Source organism: Dromiciops gliroides, chromosome 2 (genome assembly GCF_019393635.1).
Source record: "Dromiciops gliroides isolate mDroGli1 chromosome 2, mDroGli1.pri, whole genome shotgun sequence".
Taxonomy (NCBI): Eukaryota; Metazoa; Chordata; class Mammalia; order Microbiotheria; family Microbiotheriidae; genus Dromiciops; species Dromiciops gliroides.
The window spans coordinates 65354877-65370399 of NC_057862.1; the positions used below are offsets into that span (position 1 = coordinate 65354877).

Genomic DNA, 15523 nt, shown 5'->3' on the forward strand with positions numbered 1-15523 from the left:
GATCTATATCTCTATCAGGGTATTGTTATTAAATTGACTTTGCTGTGATGATATAAAGAAACTTAAGGGGAAAAATAAAAGGAGAATAGGGGAGGAGAGGAAAAAGGAGGTGGAATGGGATTAATTACATCATATGAAGAAGCACGAAAAAACCTATTACAATAGAGGGAAAGAAGGAATGGGTGAGCATTGTTTTAACCTTACCTCATCAGATTTGTTTCAGGGAGGTAATAACCTAACTAAAAGTTCATAGAATTGTCATCAGTTCTTAATCACCCAGAAACAAAACACCCATAAGAAAATCCAGGCATTTCCTGATGCTTGTCTGGAAGATCATGACAAATAACTCAAGCAAAGGATTTTTCCTAAGGTGAATAAATTTGAGGTGTCCTTAGTTCATGTATTTGTTGAATATCTCTCTTCTTCTATGACTAAGTAAATCTCTTTCTGTTAATTGCTGAATCATATTTGAATGTTTCTTTTTATTACCAGTTTGAAAGTAAACTATCAGGGGATTGGTCCAAATCTTGCCCAACCCAGAACAACAAGTCTAGAGAGAAAGGAAGGGAAGGGTAGAGGAAGACTGGAAGGAAGGGAAGGATTGGACCTTGATGTATATCAAGAGCATAGAGCCTGGTATCAATCAGGTGAATTGGATTCTAATACTACCTCCAATACTTACTATCTGTTCATTTCCCTCATTGGTAAAAAATGTATCCATTCATGCAACAAATATTTATTAAACATGTGCCATGTGAAAAGTCTTGTGTGTGTATGTGTGTGTATGCGTATATATATATATATATATATATATATATATATATATATTTGTATGTATGTTTCTGAAAAATTGGAGATAATCAAAAGAGGGGAGGCATTAGTATTAAATGGAGTTGAGAAAGGCTTTTTGGAGAATGTCACTTTCAAACGTTGCATTAAAAAAAAATAATTCCCCTCCTATTTTAAGAGCACATGTAAATATTCTGTGCCTGCTCCCAGGAGATCACATAGAAACTTAATTATATGTAGATATTTTCTTCCTATTCCTGGAATTGTATGAAACATTGCCTGTTTAGTTCTTCTTACTGTTGGTTGAGACAGAAAAACTTATACATGGGCTATCAATTGTGGTAGAAGAAAGGAAGGCTTCCAGCTGGCAGGTCTCTAAGAAGCCACATTCAAGAAGACAAAATATAATTCCACTAAGTATGTGGAATCATCAAGCCTTTATTTTTATTTTGGGGGGATTTTTTTGGTTGTTTTTTATTTTATTTTGTTTTAGTGGGGCAATGAGGGTTAAGTGACTTACCCAGGATCATACAGCTAGTAAGTGTCAAGTGTCTGAGGCTGGATTAGATCTCAGGTCCTCCTGAATCCAAAGCCAGTACTTTAACCACTGTGCCACCTAGTTGCCCCCATCCTTTATTTTTTAAAATAATTTTTTTAAAAAAATGTAATTGGTTAAATATTTCCCAATTAAATTGATTTATTTTTGTACATTCACTTCATCTATTTATTTCTCTATTCGGTCAGTCAGTCAGTCAGTCAGTCAATCAGTCATTTATTTATTTATTTACTCATATATTCATTCACTTATCTATCTATACATCCATTTATTATTTATGTATTTATTCATTCAGTTATTAATTAATTTATTGATTGATTAATTTATTCATTCATTTATTTATTTATTCATTCACTCATTTATTTATTTATTTGTTCAACCCCAAATTTATTTATTTGAAATTTTTCCCACCATACACATAAAAACAAAATGTAATATTGATTTTTAAAACTTTGTGTTCCAAATTCTCTTCATTCCTCCCTATTCTCCCCTTAAAAACTCAAGCAATTCAATATAAGTTATATATGTGTAGTCATGCAAAACATAGAAGACAAAAATTCTTTAGAAAAAGTAACTAAAAACAACAACAACAAAATATATGTCTATCTATATTCAGACACCATCAGGCTACTCAGCGCAGCAGCAGCCCTTCTCCACAGCGGTCAGCTACGACCCCCGACTCCCCAGCAACCATGTCGAAGGGACCCGCAGTTGGCATTGATCTCGGCACCACTTACTCCTGTGTGGGAGTTTTCCAACATGGGAAAGTGGAGATCATTGCTAATGACCAAGGAAACAGGACCACCCCAAGCTACATGGCCTTCACCGACACAGAACGTTTAATCGGTGATGCGGCAAAGAATCAGACACCATCAGTTCTTTCTCTGTAGATGGATTGCATTTTTCATAAGTCCTTCAGAGTTTTCTTGGATCATTGCATTGCTGAAAATAACTAAGTCGTTCACAGCAGATCATCTTAAATATTTTTTTCTTTTTTCATGTTTTGGTTTTTGTTTTTGTTTTTCATTTTACAATATTGCTTATTTTGTATATAGTACATTTCACTTTGCATTGGCTCATCTAAGTCTTTCCAAGTTTTTCTTATAACTTCCTTCTCATCTTTTTTTTTCTTCATTTTTTTTCCTGTAAACAACAGTTATATAGTATTTTAAAGGGAGATTTCCTTACAGAACACCCATGAGGTTGATTATTGCAACAACAATAATAGTTAACATGTATATAGTATCTTATACTTTAGAATTTTCTTCATGATGGATCAGCAAAATAAGTACCATCATCATCACCATCATCATCCTCATCTTACATTGCTCTTGTCTCTGCTTTAATTTTTTTTCTCAGTTGCGATTACTGTGTTTCCCTCCATCGTATTTGCTCCCCATGATATTTACTCTATTTTCTATCTTATTTTAACTTTTCCTTCCTCAAGTGTTTTTTTCTGACTGCCCCTTCTCCAATCTACCCTCTCTTCCTTTACCCCTTCCCCCTTATCCCCTTATTATCCCACTTCCCTGCAGGGCAAGATATATTACTATACCCACTTGAGTGTGTATGTTATTCCCTCTTTGTGCCAATTCTGATGAGAGTAAGGCTCATTCATCACCCCACTCTCCCTCCCCCATCCACTCCATGACCTATTTATTCCTTCTTTTATGTTAGATACTTTACTCCATTCAACTTCTCCCTTTCCCTTTCTCCCAGTGCAAACCTCTCATCCCTTAATTTTATTTTAAAAATGTCATCATGGGACCAGCTAGATGACACAGTGAGCAAAGGACCTTCCCTGGAACCAGGAGGACCTGAGCCCTAATCCAGTCTCAGACACAAGACACTCATCAGCTGCCCAACTCTGGGCATGCCACCCTAACCCAACTGCCCTGCAAAATAATAAGATAAAAGAAAAGAAAAGAAAAGAAAAAAGAAAAGATTTACAGATATCATCCCTTTATAATCAATACCCACCCCTGCCCTCTGTCTAAATTTGTTCCTTTCAGATGCCCTAACACTGAGAAAGTTCTTATGAATTATGTGAGGAAATAATGGGATTTGGCAGATACTCAAAGGCTCCCCTGGAGATTAATCTAAACTGATTGAATTAAGTGAGAATGATTGACTACTGATTAGCCTACTTCAAGTTAATTAGGTTGTAACCACACCTGGCTGGCCCTTAAGAAGGTATTGTCAGGGGGCAACTAGGTGGCACAGTGGATAGAGTACCGGCCCTGGATTCAGGAGGACCTGAGTTCAAATCCGGCCTCAGACACTTGACACTTACTAGCTGTGTGACCCTGGGCAAGTCACGTAACCCCCATTGCCCCGCAAAAAAAAAAAAAAAAAAAAGGTATTGTTTTCAGAAGCTAAGGACTTTGAACTTAACCCAAGACCACCTTCAAGTCCAGTGAACCAGTGGATTTGGATGATGCCTACCAATCAGCTTGGAAAAGTGTGTAAGGACCACCTCCGCTCAAGACCTATAAAAAACTTCCACACTTAGTTTGAGGAGAGTTCATGATTGAAGGACACTCGTGGTGGAGGACTTGAGGAAGAATTTGAACAGGCTGAAACTCTAGGCTAGATAGGCCTTTTTCTTAACTTTCTGAACTCAACATGAATACCTGGTATGCTTTAATAATTGCTTAATGCCCAAAGACTGGTCCTAAAACTTCTAATTTAAGGTGACCACACATTAGATTTTTTTAGACAACACATTTAGATTTTAAACATCACAATTAGAAGTATCATCTTCCCATGTAGGAATGTAAACAGTTTAATCTTTTTACTTCCCTCATGATTTATTTTTCCTGTTTACCTTTTTATGCTTTTCTAGGGTCTTATATTTGAAAGTCAAATTTTCTATTAAGTTCAGGTCTTTTATTCATGCCTGAAAGTCTTCTTTTTCGTTGAAGTCGGATTTTTTCCCTTGAAAGATTATATGCAGTTTTGCTGGGTAGATGATTTTTCGTCCCTAAGCTCTTTTTTGATCATGATTTTCAGGTAGTCCAATAATTTTTGAGTTATCTCTCTAATTGATTTAATTTCTTCTGAAAAATATACTATTCATTTTATTTGACTATTTAATAATTCCCTTGTTTTTATAAATTTAAATCAGTTCCTCATATATTTGAGAAATGAGGCCTTTATCAGATTAAATTGTAGAAAAATTTTCCCAGTTTCCTATTTGCTTCTAAATTTGATATATTAGTTTTGTTTTTGCAGAAGCTTTCTAATTAATTTTATCTCCCACATTCTCCTCTATCTCTTTTTTGATCATCAATTCTTCCTTTATCCATAGATGTAATGGGCACATTTTCCCATGCTCTAACAATTTACTTATGATATTTTCCTTTATGTCTAAATCATTTATCCATGTTGACCTTATCTTGGTATACATTATGAGATGTTAGTCTATATATAGATTCTGACTAAATGTTTTCTAGTTTTCCCATCAATTTTTATTAAATGTTGAATACTCAACCCAAATCGTAGATCTTATGTTTTATTACACACTACCTAATTATGACATTTACTACTTTCTATTGTGTACCTGATCTATTTCACTGATCCACCAATGTAATTTTAGTTAATCCTAGATTGTTTCCATGATTACCACTTTGTAATTTGACTTGAAGTCTGAAATAGCTAAGCCACCTTGCTTCACTTTTTTTTTCATCAAGTACTTTGATATTCTTGACTTTTTGTTCTTCTTCTTCTTCTTTTTTTTTTTTTTAGTGAGGCAATTGGGGTTAAGTGACTTGCCCAGGGTCACACAGCTAGTAAGTGTTAAGTGTCTGAGGCCAGATTTGAACTCAGGTACTCCTGACTCCAGGGCCGGTGCTCTATCCACTGTGCCACCTAGCTGCCCCGACTTTTTGTTCTTCTAAGTGAATTTTATTGTTATTTTTTCTAGATCTATAAAATAATTCTTTGGTGGTTCAGTTGTGTGGCACTAAAGAAAAAAACTTAAATAGGTAGAATTAACATTTCATTACATTGACTGGACTTACCCATGAACAAATAAAATTTCTCCAATTCTTTAGATCTGTCTTGACTTGTGTGAAAAGTGTGGTGTAAATGTGTTCATATAATCCCTGAGTTTTTCATGGCAGTTTTTCTTTTTTTTTTTACTGAAATTTCACTTTATATCTTCTGCTTCTAGGTTTTACTGGCATTATATAGAAATTCTGATAATTTGTGTGGGTTTATTTTAAATCCTATAACAGTTGAATTTGTTGTTTACTTCAACAAGTTTTTTAGCTAATTCTTTAGGGTTCTTTAAGTATACCATCATTTCATCTCCAAAGTGTGATAGTTTTCTTTCCTTTTTGTCAGTTTTTATTCCTTAACTTTTTTGTCAATCCTTAAACTAGGATTCTTAGTACAATATTGAATAATAGTGGTGATAATAGACATCCTTCCTTGACTCCTGATCTTACTAGGAAATTTTCAAGTTTATCCTCATTAGAGGTAATGCTTGATCTTGGTTTTAAAAAGATACTACTTATTTTAAGAAAATTTCCATTGATTAAGAAAGCTTTTTATTGTTTTTAAAAGGGTTGGGTTTTGTATTTTGTCAAAGTCTTTTTCTGCACATATTGAGATATGATTTTTGTTGTTATTATTATGGCCAATTAGGCTGATAATATTCCTAACCTTGAACCAGTCCTAATTCCTCATATAAATCCCACCTGATTTTGGTGTAAGATATTTGTGGTATATTTATTTTTTTTTACCTTCCTTGTTATTATTTTTATTTGAGATTTTGGCATCAATATTCATTCAGGAAATTGGCCTATACCTTCCTTTCTCTGTGTTTCCTTCCCTTAAGTAAAATATAAAAACCACATTTATGTAGGAATTTGGTAGGATGTTTTCTTTACCCATTTTTTGAATAATATTTATAGTATTGGGATGAATTGTTTCTTAAATATTTTGTAGAATTCCCTGGTGAATCCATTTTATCCTTAAGAATTTTTCTTAGGGATCTCATTGATGGCTTATTCAATTTATTTTTCTAAGATAAAAGTATTTAAGCACTCTATTTTCTCTGTTAATCTAGGGCAGTTTATACTTTTATAACTATCTGTTTCACTTAGACTGTTAGTATCATTGGAACATCATTGGGCAAAATAACTTCTAAAATTGCCTTAATTTCATCTTCATTAGTCATGTATCTATCCTTTTCATTTTTTTTTTTTTTAGTGAGGCAATTCTTGTTAAGTGACTTGTCCAGGGCATCCTTTTCATTTTTGATGTTAATAATTTGCTTTTTTCTTTCATTTTTAAATGAAATTAATTGTTGGTTTATGTAATTCATTAAAGAATAAAATCAGTTCCTCATGCTATTTATTAGTTAAAAGATTTTTTTCCTTTCTATTTTAAACTTATCCTTTGATTTTAAGCATTTTCATTTTAGTATTTGGTATTTTGTATTTGATTGGGGATTTATTTTTTTTCTTCTCTCATTTAAAAAAAAATATACCTAATCCATTTAGGGTTGAGAAAATATATAGATAAATTGATAGACAGATCAATAGAGATAGAAATGGATAGAGATAGATATCTATCTCTATCTATATCGATCTATTGATCTATCTCTATTTATCTATCTGCTTATGACATGTATGTATATATGTATGCATATGTATATGCATATGCATGTGTATATGTATATGCATATGCATGTGTATATGTATATGCATGTGTATATGTATATGCATATGCATGTGTATATGTATATGCATATAGTGTGCAGGCACGTGTATGTGACTCTAAACAGACATGTTCATATAAATATGTGCATATATATGCAAGACATGTGCATATATATGCATGCATATATGCACATGGCTTTGTATGCGCTAATGTATATGCACATGTGCATGGGCTTCCTTATACAATGCACTGCACACACACATACATCACACGTGAATGTAAATATGAATGCATACATAAGAATATGGGTATATCTACATATGCATATATGTATGTGTGATATATGTGTCTTTCTATGTACACATATAAACACATACAATGACAAGGAACGTGTGTGTGTGTGTGTGTGTGTGTGTGTGTTCCCATTCAGTTTTCTCTGCAGGTCTAGTATATCTAATATTTTATTGTTCTATTTATTTATTTATTTAATTGTTAACTTTAGCTCTGACAGGGGAAAATTTAGGGCCTCCATAGTTTAGTTTTAATGTCTATTTCCTCCTATAATTCATTGAACTTATTCTCTAAGAATTTGGATGCTATCTCATTTATTGGATATATGTTTAGTATTAATATAACTTCTTTATCTATTGTTTTTAGGAATATATCGTTTCTATACTTATGCCTTTTAATTAGGTCTATATTTGGTTTTGGTTTGGCTGAGATCATGATTGTTACCTCTGCATTTTTTACTTCACCTAAAACATAATAGATTCTGCTCCAGTCCCTTTCTTTATCTCTGTGTGTCTGTTTCTTGTGCAGAACATATTGTTGGATCCTAGTTTCTAATACCTCCTGTTATCCATTTTCATTTTATAGGTGAGTTTATCCCATTCACAATACTAACTGCATTTCCTTCCATCCTAATTTCTTCTTTTCATCCTTCTGTTTCTTTTTATCCTTCCACTCCTCTAAAACTGTTTCTCTTCTGACCATTGCCTTATTTTATCTGCCCTTCTTTTATTTCCTCCCCTCCTATGTTCCTGTTTGGTAAAATATATTTTTTGTCTCTTACAAATTGTGTGTGCATGTGTGTGTGTGTATGTGTGTGTGTGTTTACATTTCCTCTGTGAACCAATTTAGAGGAATGTTAGGTTTAAGCAGACTTTTATGTGAAATAATTTCCCCATTTTTCCTGTCCCTCCCCTCTTCTCCCAGGGTATCCCCCTTTCTTTCGTATCCATTTTTTTACATTATCCAAATTTAATCACCCCAATCTCACTCTTTCTATGTACAATCATTCTACACAAGTAATACTAATAACATTCTTATAAGATACATGTATCTTCTTCCTATGTAAAAAAGTACACAGTTTAACCTTATTGAGTCTCTTATGATTTCTTTCATGTTTACATTTTTATGCTTCTCTTAATATTAGCATTTGAATGTCAGGAAGTCTTGAAAGTCCTATATATCATTAAATATCCATTTTCCCCTTAGGGATTATACTCGGTTTGGTTGGAAATGTTATTCTTATCTGTAACCTTAGCTCCTTTGCCTTCTGGAATATCCAATCTCTAGTTTCCCACTCCTTTAGCATAGTATCTGTAAATGTAATGTGATTCTAACTGTGTATCTATCAAATTTTAATGGTTCCTTTCTGGCTGCTTAAAATATTTTCTCAGTGAACTGAGGACTTTGGAATTTGGCTATAATATTCCTGGGAATTTTTATTTTGGGATCTCTTTCAAGTTATCATTAGTGAAATATTTCAATATCTATTTTCTCTTTGATTCTTGGACATTGTGGAAGTTTTCTTGATAACTTCTTAAAATATGATGTCCTGGATCTCTCTTTGATCATGCATTTCAGGTAATCCAATAATTGTTAAATTATCTCTCTTTGATCTGTTTTACAGGTCAGTTTTTTCCCCAATGAGATATGTCACATTTTCTTCTTTTTATTTTCATTTTTTTGACTTTGTTTTAGTCTTTCTTCACGTTTCCATGCGCATAATTCTGCTTTGTAAGGAATCACTTTTTCAGTGACTTTTAATCATTTTTTTTTTTTTTCCCATTTAGTCAATTCTGGTTATTAAGGTATTATTTACTTCAGTGTTTTTGTGCCTCTTTTCACCAAGCTTTTAATTATTGTTCATATTTTTCTTCCTCACTGTCATTTCTAGTCTTGATTTTTTCTTCTATCACTTCTATTTGATTTTGAAAATAATTTTTAATTTCCTCTAGGAATTCTCACTGGGCTTCTGTTTAATTGATGTTTTTCCCCTTTGTGGTTTTGTTGTAGGTGTTTTGACTTCATTATCTTCTTCTGAGCTCATGTCTTAGTCTTCCCTGCCACCATAGTATCTTTTATGGTCATTCGTTTTTGTTAAATATTTTTCCACCCTATTTCTTGTTTTTGGAACTTTATTTTAATATTTTAATAGTGGGCTCTATTTCCTGCATGGGGGGTAGCTAGGTGACACAGTGGCTAAAGCACTGGCCCTGGATTCAGGAGTACCTGAGTTCAAATCCAGCCTCAGACACTTGACACTTACTAGCTGTGTGACCCTGGGCAAGTCTTAAACCTCACTGCACCCCCCCAAAAGAGACTGTATCAAGCTACAGGATTTTTCATATTTATGTTTTCAGAGCTAGTTCAAGGGTTTTGAAGTTTGTATGGGGAGAGGTTTGGTAACTGTTCTTTTGGTTTACATTCTGGTCCTTACTCAGAAAACTCCTCTTATTCCTTGGGATTGAGATTAATACTTCTTTTCAAGGTCCCTTCTCCCTTGGGACCAGAAATAATATTATTCTTTAAGGTCTTTGATCCCTTAGGGCTGGAAGTCACACTGCCCCCTTGGCCTTCCACTACCTTAACCAAATATGTGTGTGTGTTTGTGTGTGTGTGTGTAATCATACTATATGCAATAGAGTTGGTGTGTGAATCTGCTAATTAGCAGCCTTGTGATAAACTTTTTTATGTGCTAATGATGCATGGATATTACCTTCCCAGTGAGAAGTTACTAGATTTTATTGTAATCATTCCATGATTTTTTATTGCTTAGCCTACCCTTTTCTGTGTGAGAATCAACTACCTGTCCCACAGCTGTTTTACTTTATATCTATGGGAAAGACCCATTAGATTTTAAGCTCATAACTCTTTTCATAATTAGCTACTCTGTAAGTATTCACTTTCTCTGGAGGATCTGATGTGGCGACGAAGAGGAAAAGAAAGTGAGATATAGAGGCTCATATTCCCTGTTGAGAAGTCAGGCAACCCCAGACCAACTAAACACTGGGCAAACTGTAATTAAATGTAAAGGACACAGATAGGCCCAAATCATCAGGTTAATATGGCCTGAGTCAGGCCGTGTATTAGCTACTGTGTCTAGAATGTGATAAATTCATTTGTATTTGGAAATTTTTTAGAAAATTTGTGATTCTGGATTAATTTCAATACAATCTGCCCTTAAGTCAAAAGGCTATGCCATAATTAACAGGTAATGAAAAACAGAAAGACTTTAGTGGATCTACAAATTCCCAATAGTAATTTCCTTTAAATAAAAACAAAAACAAACAAAAAATTCACCATTTAATTCAGTATAAAATTGAAGGTTAATAGGTTAAAACTTCCCTTATATTGAGGGCAAAGCAAAAGCCTCAGACATTTTCAGCGTTCCCCCACAATTCAAACTAAGAAAGTGAGTCATAATAATTGCCTATTTTCTTCTGGATTCCTAGGTAAAGTGAGGACAAATTGGGGAATAAAACAAGCAAAACTTCCTACATGCTATTATTCTCTCAATAAAAAAATGAATATGGTTAACTCTATTAACAAGTACTGATATTGTTAAATAGGCCCTATGTATATGTGTACACATAAGTAAAGAGATGAAGTTTGGTCTAGAGAATGGAAGGCATGTCTTGAGTCAGGAAAACTGAGGTTCAAATCTTGCTTCCAAGAAAAATCAGATGTGTGATCTGATAAATAAGTCACTTAGTCTCTATATCCTAGACCTTCTTTAAAACTTTAAATTGTTGAACAAGTACTAGTTACAGTGTTAAAATGATTTTTCCAATGGGGAAAACTATAAATCATATAAATGTTACCCAAAAAAGGATGACATATTTTATGTAACATTATTTTTAAAATCTAAATGATTTGGGTTCAAATCTCATCTCAGTAAAATATTAGGTTTTATGCTGGACAAGTAATTAAATCTCTATGTCTCTTTTTTAACAGCTGTGAAATTAGGGAATTGAACTCAACTGTTAAATGACCTTGTAGTTCTTAATCTATGATCTTATATGTAATAGAAATGGTCTTGTGATATAATTGGCATACACAAATCCCAAACAAGAAAACTTCCAATAAAGGTATGCATTGTTTTTTCAACAGACTGTTAATTGTGACTTGAAATGTTAAGTGGCTTGTCAGGGCCAAATTGCTTTCTGTCAGAGGCAAAATTCAAACTCAGGTCTTCCTGATTTCTATCTAGCTCTCTCTCTCTCTCTCTCTCTCTCTCTCTCCCCCTTTCTCCCTTCCCATATATATGTGTGAGCCTGTATTTGCACACGTGTGTGATGCGTGTGTGTGTATATATATACACATACACATATAGAGATATACATGCATATATTTATATGTATTTAAATATATGCACTATGTAGGACTGAAAAATGGGGCTTCGTTAGAACTCATTTAGATTTACCCTTCCTGGTAAATAATACAAATACAAGCAAAGCAAATACAATATCCCTGATTCCAATTCAACATGAGTATAAGACTTGGTCAGGCTTCTTCTACCCATGAGTGTGAGCTATTCTTCTGGAATTTTACATACACACATACACATATGTATGTGTATATGTATATGTATGCATGGGTGTATATGTGTTTGTGTGGTATATATGGCTTGAGAGGGAGGTCTCTTATGTTCTTCTATGGTAGCTTTCAAGTGAGAAAAACTGCTATGAACCACCAGTTGTGGAGAAAGGAAAAAGAGTCATTTTTACCCCCCATACAGCCAATATGAACTCTATGATCTGTATTTTTTTTTGTTTTTTTCCTGTGATCTTTGGTGATTGAGTATCTGAATAAAGAATTGACCTGGGCCTGATCTTATATGGATTAAAATGTCAAATAAAAATTACAGGCTGTCTAGCTAATAGAGATGACAGCAGAGACTATGACAGCTGGTGGTGGAAGTGGATGAATAGGTGGGGATCCAGTGCAGCTGATCAAGGAAACAATTGATTCATTATTGATATCATACCTAGAGTAGAAATTGATTGGGACTGAAAGAAAGGATAAAAGACCTCCAAGGGGCAGGAGCTGTGCAGTACTTGGGACACAATATGTTCTGACATTTACAGGTGACTTCCATTTTATTTTTTGTTCAAGTCTACTCTTCGCAGATTCTGTGGCATAAGCAGACTGAAGAATGTACCTCCCAATTTTGTGGGAATTGTTGGAATAATGATGTTCTATTATACTTTTTCAGTAAATATTCCTTTGTAAAAGCTAATCAATTCCCAACTGGGTAAATCGATATTGAAATCCTCAATGAATAAGTTTTTGTGAGAAACAGTATTAGACACCATGACTCCTTGGAGTTCTAGGAATAGTCACAAAATCACATCAAATATCATCTTCTCTGATTAATTTCTAAATGTCTTTACAATCTGGTCCCAACCTGTCCTTCTAGCCTTTTCTTGGCCTTCTAAAATTGGCAAAGCAGATGTACTTGTCTTCTCTCTGATTTTTGTGTATAGTCCACCATCTCCTATTTTGGTGTCATTATTTTGTCCATCCACCATATCAAGGATACTCTTTTTTTTTTTCAGGGCAATGAGGGTTAAGTGACTTGCCCAGGATCACAGAGCTAGTAAGTGTCAACTGTCTGAGGCTGGATTTTGAACTCAGATCCTCCTGAATCCAGGGCTGATGCTTTATCCACTGTGCCACCTATAGCTGCCCCCCAAATACACTCACTTCTTATCTACATCATATAGAAATTTTGTCTTCTAAGATTCATCTCAAAGTGCAGTTCATTCTTCAAGGATTCAAGTAGTGAAGATTTACAGCCAATATTAAATAAAATTTACCAGTTATCTTTATAATTAACAGACAGCATGGAATGCAGTATGCCAAAAGGAAAGTATATAATCTTGCAATAAACAATAACTTTCTCTGCAAAACTGAATATGATTATAAAAGGAAAAATATGTATGAATATATGTACATATTGATGTATCATGAAATAGAGTGCTCCCAAGAGTTCCTGAATTTTTTTTAAAAAATAGCTTAGTACTAACTTTGAAATATAAACATAGGAATAAAGAGAAATATTTTAAAAAATTAAATATATGTGAGCATTCAGTAGGGGAGTATTAAGAATGAAGTGCTGAATTCGATTGAAGGTAGAGAGAATGGGACTAACATCTGACAAAACTATTTTGTAAGCATGGTCTTAGAAAAAGTCCAATAAAAGCGATGATGTGGAAATGATTTCTGTTACACTTTGATGATCTTAAAAGGAAAAAATAATAGGGGAGAGAAAAATCACAAAGGAATAAAAAAGGGAAGAACTAGGAGATAGAGACCTATTTATGTCACATAATTGAGGGATACATTTAGATGACTTTATAAATGAGGAAGGGTAGAGTAAGCAGGCATCATTTGAATCTCATGTTGAATTTGTGCAGATGACATGAGTAGAAATAGGAGAACAATTATACCATAACAATATTGTAAAAATGAATATTTATAATGGACGAGGTGTGCAAATGAACTACATGTTTTTGGACATGGGAAAATGTGCTTTCTTTGACTAGAATTATTTCCATCAAGGGTTTTGTTTGGCTTGTTTCCTTGGGGAGGTAAAGTGAGATAGGACAGATGCTTGTTAATAGGAAAAAAAGGTAATATTCTTCAGAGTAGGGATTATATATATGTTTTGTTTGTATAAAGGCAGCTAGGTGTCCTAATCAATAGAGTGCTTGACATGGAATCCAGAAGATGTGAGTTCAAATCAAATCTCAGACAATTATTAGGTGTGACCCATTGCATGTCACTCAATCTCTGTCTGCCTCAGCATCCTCATCTTTAAAATGGGGATAATAGGATCTATTGCCCAGAGTTGTAAAGAGGATATAATGAGACTATTTTAAAATGCTTTGCAAACCTCAAAGGGTTATATAAATGGTAATCATTACTATTGTATAACCAGAATAATGTCTGACAGATTATAGTTGCTTCATAAATGCCTATTGTTTCACTGAATGACTTATCTAGCTATGTTGAAAAAGGTTTGGACACAAAGTGATTAATTTCATTATAATGTCTATGCATATATGAAGGGGGTGCAATCTGCATCAGTAGAAAGAATAACTACTTAGAGGATTGCTGGACCCTGCAAGTAAATAGATTCTGCTTACAAATAATCTTTTAAATAATTACTAAAATAGCTCCAGAACAGCTAATTACTTCTCTTATTTAATTCTAGCCACCTTTCAGGAGATAATTCAATCATTCACTTCAAAATAACTCATCTTACTCTGACACTACATAAACCTCCAAATATTTCAATCCCCTTAGGGTCCAGTGAGATTGAAAATTACTTATTTTACACTTTCTGCATACATAATACAGGGATAGACTCTTGAAATTTTCCATTTGTTTTTCCTTCTTTTTCTGAATATGTTAGTTGTACAAACATTAATTTGAAATACAGCCTGGGAAAATCATAGTTATGATCAATGATGAAATGTTCCTAACTCTCCTATATCTTTTGCCATTGGTGTGATTTTGGTTCATACATCATAAGTTTCAACATGAAAGAAAATCTTAGATCTCATTTAGTGTGACCCTCCTCTTTTTATAGATGGAGAAATTGAAAAAACTGGCAATTATGCAATTTGCCCAATGTGATATGGGTAGCAATAATAGAAACAAGTATCAAATTCAAATTATGGCCTCCAAATCAAGCATCCATTGTTTCATGACATCCTATATCTGTAACTAGAAAGGAGGGAAAAAATTATCTATTTCAAAGCTACATTTTAAGACAAGGAAAGTGAAATCGAAGGAGACTATTAAGTTATTCAAACTCACTGTGTTGTTGTTTAGTCATTTTCAGTCTTATCAAACTCTATGACCCCTTTTGGGGTTTTCTTGGTAAACTTATTGGATTGATTTTCCATGTCCTTCTTCAGTTCACTTTTACAGATGAGGAAACTGAGGCAGAGTTAAATGACTTACCTAGGAACACACAGCCAGTATGCATTTGAGGCTAGATTTGAACTCAGGTTTTCCTGACTCCAGCCTCAGCACTCTATCCACTGTGTTACCTAGATGCCCATTCATAGTCACATAATTAGTATATCATGGAGCCATAATTCAAACCAAGATCCTACTTCAAAACAACACTCTCTCTCCTGAGACAACTGGATGGCATAATGGATAGATATCTGAACCTGTAATGCTTAGACACATATTAACTGTGTA

The 15523-nt window shown here is 33.7% G+C and overlaps 1 pseudogene; it reads left to right on the plus strand.

The window, feature by feature from the left end:
* The first annotated feature begins 2037 nt into the window (after positions 1-2037).
* LOC122738289 overlaps positions 2038-15523 on the plus strand; it is a 42415-nt pseudogene continuing 28929 nt past the window's right edge.